General features: G+C 36.9%; 1 non-coding gene across 1 annotated transcript; it reads right to left on the bottom strand.

Annotated features, from left to right (window-relative positions):
• Positions 1 to 5546: 5546 nt before the first annotated feature.
• Positions 5547 to 5653, bottom strand: LOC133071978 (U6 spliceosomal RNA). The gene has a single exon (XR_009696591.1). It is a non-coding gene; the product is annotated as a U6 spliceosomal RNA (small nuclear RNA).
• Positions 5654 to 6214: the final 561 nt, after the last annotated feature.

Here is a 6214-nt window from a genome sequence, read left to right as displayed (position 1 = left end):
GACACTAATTAGTCATCTAATTAAGAAGTAAAAGCAAATGATACTGTGTGAATAGTCAGAAGTTCCAACATCAATTTATTATTTATTGGGAGATAACTGTAGCCTCTCTCTTTTCACAGGCAAACTAACTGAATATTTAATAGAGCTTGCGGTATAGTCAACAAAGACCTCAGGTTCCCTGGTTTCCAACATCAGACTCTATTCACTAAAACCTGTACCAAGGCTTTTAACTTCTGTTAAAAGTGGGAAAAACAAAAATAGACAATCAAGAGAAACCTGTTAACTTAATCACTTAAAATATCTACTGATACTATACATCATCTCCTTTTAGAATTGATGTACTTAATGTATAAAGTAATTAACTCCAATTTTAATAGATGAGAATTTCACAAGGACTAATTCAGTGTTTTAGAAATGGGGAATCAAAAATGAATAGAAATTTAAATAAATAGAAATTATAAAATAGAAATCATATATGTGTAACATGTACATGTGAGTTATGGTACCACAGTTTAAATCCAAACTCACGTGTCTAATGATCTGGCACACAGATGCTAACATTCAAAAACTATGGATTGAGAATTATGATGTGTACAGAGTTGCATTAATTAATGTTACACCTGTTACTGTAACAGATAACAGGGGTATATGGTAACAGAAACAAGTTTCTCCTTCATACAGTATCCAATACCAGGGTCCCTAGTCAACCCACAGTTCAAGCTATCTCCTCCTTGGATTTCTGCCCTCCAAAAATGCTTCAGGGTTCTTTCCATTCAGCCAAATGGTGAAGAAGCCTATGGAGGAGACATACTTAGTTTTGAGGCACTTGAGCTTGAATGTGAAACATACAACTTTATTTCCCATTCCATTGGCAACAGCTAGTCACTCAGCCACACCCAGCTGCAAGGAAGGCTGGGAAGTATAGTTTCAGCTGGGCAGCTGCTTCCCAGCAACTACTTGAAGATTATGAATCTTCAGTGTAAAGCCAGCAGTTACTTACCGCAACATTATGGTAGGTATATAAGTGCTTAGTCATTCAGTCATGTTGGACTCTGCAACTGTAGCCTGCCAGGTTCCTCTGTCCATGAGGATTCTCCAGGCAAAAATAGTGGAGTGGGTTGCCTTGCTCTCCTCAGGTATCAGTTCAGTTCGGTCGCTCAGTCATATCCCACTCTTTGCGACCCCATGGACCGCAGCATACCAGGCTTCCCTGTCCATCACCAAGTCCCAGAGCTTGCTCAAACTTATGTCTAGTCAGTCAGTGATGCCATCCAGCCATCTCATCCTCCTGCCTTTCTCCTCCTGCCTTCAATCTTTCCCAGTATTAGGGTCTTTTAGAATTAGTCAGTTCTTCGCATCAGGTGGCCAATTTATTGCAGTTTCAGCTTCAGCACCAGTCCTTCCAATGCATATTCAGGACTGATTTCCTTTAGGATTGACTGGTTTGATCTCCTTGCTGTCCAAGGGACTCTCAAGAGTCTTCTCCAACACCACAGTTCTAGAGCATCAATTCCTCAGCACTCAGCTTTCTCTATGGTCCAACTCTCACATCCATACATGACTATTAGAAAAATCATCACTTTGACAATATGGACTTTGTCAGTAAAGTAATGTCTCTGCTTTTTAATATGCTGTCTAGATTTGTAACAGGTTTTCTTCCAAGGAGCAAGCATCTTTTAATTTCACGGCTGCAGTCACCATCTTCAGATTTTGGAGCCCAAGAAAATAAATTCTGTCACTGTTTCCATTGTTTCCCCATCTGTTTGCCATAAAGTGATGGGACTGGATGCCATGATCTTAGTTTTTTGAATGTTGAGTATAAAAGTACTAAATGTAGTAAGACATAAGGCTAACTATGAAATATGCCTCTGTCTAGATTTTTGGTCCCTGTCAAAATATGATGAGTGATTCACTCAAAATTCAGCTAATGAAAACAACTAATATTTAAGGTCATCATATTAAGTATGGGCTTCCCAAGTGGCACTGGTGGTAAAGTACCCACCTGTCAACACAGGAGACAAAAAAGATGCGGGTTCAATCCCTGGGTCAGAAAGATCCCCTGGAGAAGTGGGTTGCATGGCAGCCCACTCCAGTATTCTTGCCTGGAGAATCCCATGGACAGAGGAGTCTGGCAGGCTACAGTCCACAGGGTCAAAAAGAGTCAGGCACAACTGAAGCAACTTAGCACACACACATGCAATGATATTAACCCACAATCAGTAATCATTGAACTGCTGACTCACAACAGTACGAGATTACGAGAGACGTACTAACCTTCTATCACACTGTGTGGCTCATGACTGTACCATGACATTAGCTGCATAGCATATGTGGAAAAATAAAGCTTTACATTTTTATTAGATTTGAACCTATTAACAAAAATGTTATTCACCCTCTAAAGGATTTCTCATCAGTATCATTGTAACTTATAGCTTTTGCTGTATACTTATTTGTTTTTTGTTTTTTTCCAAAGAAGATTGGTCAAAGTTGAATGCTTATAATTTTGATTCACATCTTAGAAGTTAGTCTCTCAAAACTACAATTCAAAAAGATACATATATACCTATGTTCACAGCAACACTATTCATAGCCAAAACATGGAAGAACCTAAATGTCCATCTGTAGATGAGTGGATAAAGATGTGGTACAGATATACAATGGAATACTACCCAGCCGTAAAAAATGAATAATGCCATTTGAAGCAACATGGATGGACTTAGAGATTATCACATTAAGTAAATTAGCGAGAGAAAGACAAATACCATATGATATCACTTATATGTAGAATATAAAATATGATGCAAATGAACCTACCCATGAAGCAGAAACAGACTCACAGAGAACAGGCTTGTTGTTGCCAAGGGAGAGGGAGGAAGGGGCGATTGGGAGTTTGGGGTTAGCAGATAAAAACCATTACACAGAGAATGGATAAATGGGGTCCTACTGTATAGCACAAGGAATAATACTCAATATCCTGTGACAAGCCATAACGAAAAAGAATTTTTAAAAAAGAATGCATAAATGTATGCATAACTGAATCACTTTGCAGTACAACAGAAATTAATACAACATTGTAAATCAACCATAGTTTTTTTTTTTAATAAAAAGATGCTAAACATCAATTCCTCCTCTGTATTGTATTCCAGAGTCCTCTAGGAAGTCTTCCTACCCAGAATTGTAGAACTAACCACTCCCTCCTCTGGGCCTTTACTTACCCTAAACATATTACATTCAAAGTTTTTGTAAAGAGTGAATATAATCATGTATATAGAAGTGACTGCACAGCAGATGTCTTCTATTATAATTAACTGAAAAATTAAGGTCATAACACTGAATTCATAGATTGTTAAGCATATTAGACATAATATATACTTTCAAATCTAGTACATTATAGGTGTTCCACAAAAACCTATATAATTCCCATTCTTATTATTTTGAATAGCTCTCCTTTTAATGAACAAAGGCAGAAACTCTGGGATTACTCTTTGTTACTATAGAAAAGATAAATTACAGGGAAGTATTTCTCACAGAAAAAACAAGCAGAAATTTGCTAAGCATGAAATGGGTGAAAAGAGGAGAGGAATAGGTCACAAACTTTGATTCTTGAATAATTTCATCATGTACAAAGTGAAATTAATAGGTTTCTAAACCATTCTCATCCACAGATGCTTGAAAATAAAGAGGATATGAGTGTGGGAAAGGAAAATCTAAAAACATCACCAGATTATGCAGAAGCCTGATGTTCCTGATCTGTTTGGCAATGAAATTGCCTCCTAAAACCACAGAGGGCATCTTCCAGGAAAGAAACAAGACAACCTTTTCAGTTACTTTGTCCTTGATCTCCTATTCTTGGTGTAAAAGAATCTGAAAGAAATTCACATGACCCATATTGAGAAAAATGCCTCTAGAAAACTCATTTTGGGGGAGGTAAGAATATAAAATTCTCAGACCATCAAAGATTGACTCATGAGAGTCATATGTTAGGAGTTATTTCTCTACTCTTTGAAAATTAAAGGTTTTACTTTTATTAATATTATAAAATTATTATATAAATTTTTATCCATGATTTAAAATATAGCAAAAAACACATGATAGTTTACTAAAAAAACACCTTGAAGACTCTTCAACTTTTCACATCAGGGATTCTTTGTGTTTAAGTCTTCCCTTTTTACTGATGGACCTATTTGCAGGGCAGGAATAGAGATGCAGACATAGAGAACAGACGTGTGGACACAGCAAAGGAAGGAAAGAGTGGGATGAATTGAGAGAGCAGCATTGATACATACACACTACAGTGGGTAAAACAAATAACTAGTGAGAGGTTTGCTGAATAACACAGAGAGCTAGCCCAGTGCTCTGTGACGACCTAGAGGGGTGGGATGAGGGGCAGGGTAGGAGGGAGGCTCAAGAGGGAAGCAATATACGTATACTTATGGCTGATTCACATTGTTATATGGCAGAAACCAACACAGCATTGTAAAGCAATTATACTCCGATTTAAAATAAATTTTTAAAAAAATCTTTTTCTGGTTTGTAACCTGAACTTCTCTTACAATCTTGACATCATCTCTATTTTTAAAACCTGTTTGTTTTTTCTATTGTTTTGGCAATATTTTGTTACTCATGGGCCTATAAAAAAACAAAATTGCAAACTTTTAGAGCTGAAACTGATATTAAAAATCATCTCAATTAACTTTATCAAGAAACCTGAGACCCGTACAAGTTAAAGAGCTTGGCCAGAACCTGTTAGAGAATGAAGGAGGGGGCTAGCTCTTCAAAGTCTGCAATAGCATTTTTAAATGTATATATAAGTTGTTCTGAGGACCCAGCAGTTGTGCAGCTCTCTGGAGCTGATAGTAAAATTAAGTTAGTTGCAGCCCCCATAGGTGTAAGCATTATTAAAGTAGTGTTCCTTCATTCACTGTTGCCCATTTACTGAGTCCTAGCAGGAAAATGCAGATGCAAACATGAATAAGATCCATATGGACTCAAGCATAGCACCCATGCATTGTACTGATAAACAAGAACTATATGCTCAGAATTAGGTGCTATGGATGGAGAGTTGACTGCTTACTCATTAACAATTTATTGAATATTTATTTACTCTATAACAATTCTATGGGTCTAAAATGAAACTTTCTTCTTTTAAGTGACACTACTATTTATCCATAGTAAGACTATTTTTTAAGGAGCTGAGTTTTGTTGGCTAATTTATTGAGTAATAGGATACAAAGTTTGGGGTTTTTTTTTTTTTTGTATTTCTGAAATATTCTAATTTCATGTCTGAACTTTTAAAAGAACTTCAAACGAGTTCCTTTTTATGGCTGAGTAATATTCCATTGTATGTATGTACCACAACTTCTTTATCCATTCATCTGTTGATGGACATCTAGGTGGCTTCCATGTCTTGGCTGTTGTATACAGTGTAGCAATGAACATTGGAGTACATGTGTCTTTTTCAATTATAGTTTTCTCAGGATGTATGTCCAGTAATGGGATTGCTGGGTCATATGGTACCTTTATTCCTAGTTTTTATTTTATTTTTTTTAAATATGGAATGCTTCACGAATTTGCGTGTCATCCTTGTGCAGGGGCCATGCTAATCTTCTCTGTATCATTTCAATTTTAGTGTATGTGCTGCCGAAGCGAGCACTATTCCTAGTTTTTAAAGTATTAGCCATACTGCTCTCCATAGTGGCTATGTCAATTTACATTCCCACCAACAACGCCAGAGAGTTCCCTTTTGAGTCAGTTATAGTGAGGTGGATGAACCTATTGCCTGTTATACAGAGCAAAGTAAGTCAGAAAGAGAAACACAAATATCATATACTAGCGTATACATATAGAATCTAGAAAAATAGTACTGATGAACCTATTTGCAGGATAGGAAAGATCCAAACATAGAGAACAGCCTTGTGGACACAATGGGGGAAGAAGAGAGTGGGACACATTGAGACGGCAGTATGGAAACACATACACTACATATGTAAAGCAGATAGTTAATGGGAAGTTGCTATTCTTCTACCCGGTGCTCTGTGACAACCTAGAGGGGTAGGATGGGGGAGGGGGAAGGTTCAAGAGGGAGGGGATATATGCATACTTATGGCTCATTCATGTTGTATGGCAGAAGCCAACAAAATATCATAAAGCAATTCTTCAATTAAAAATAAATTTTAAAAAAACCCTTATCATCAACCCTTGTTTCCCTCCCTCT

The sequence above is a fragment of the Dama dama genome, chromosome 17 (assembly GCF_033118175.1).
Source record: "Dama dama isolate Ldn47 chromosome 17, ASM3311817v1, whole genome shotgun sequence".
NCBI lineage: Eukaryota > Metazoa > Chordata > Mammalia > Artiodactyla > Cervidae > Dama > Dama dama.
The sequence above is the reverse complement of the archived record's forward strand: the minus strand, read 5'-3'. Positions and strand labels throughout refer to the sequence as shown.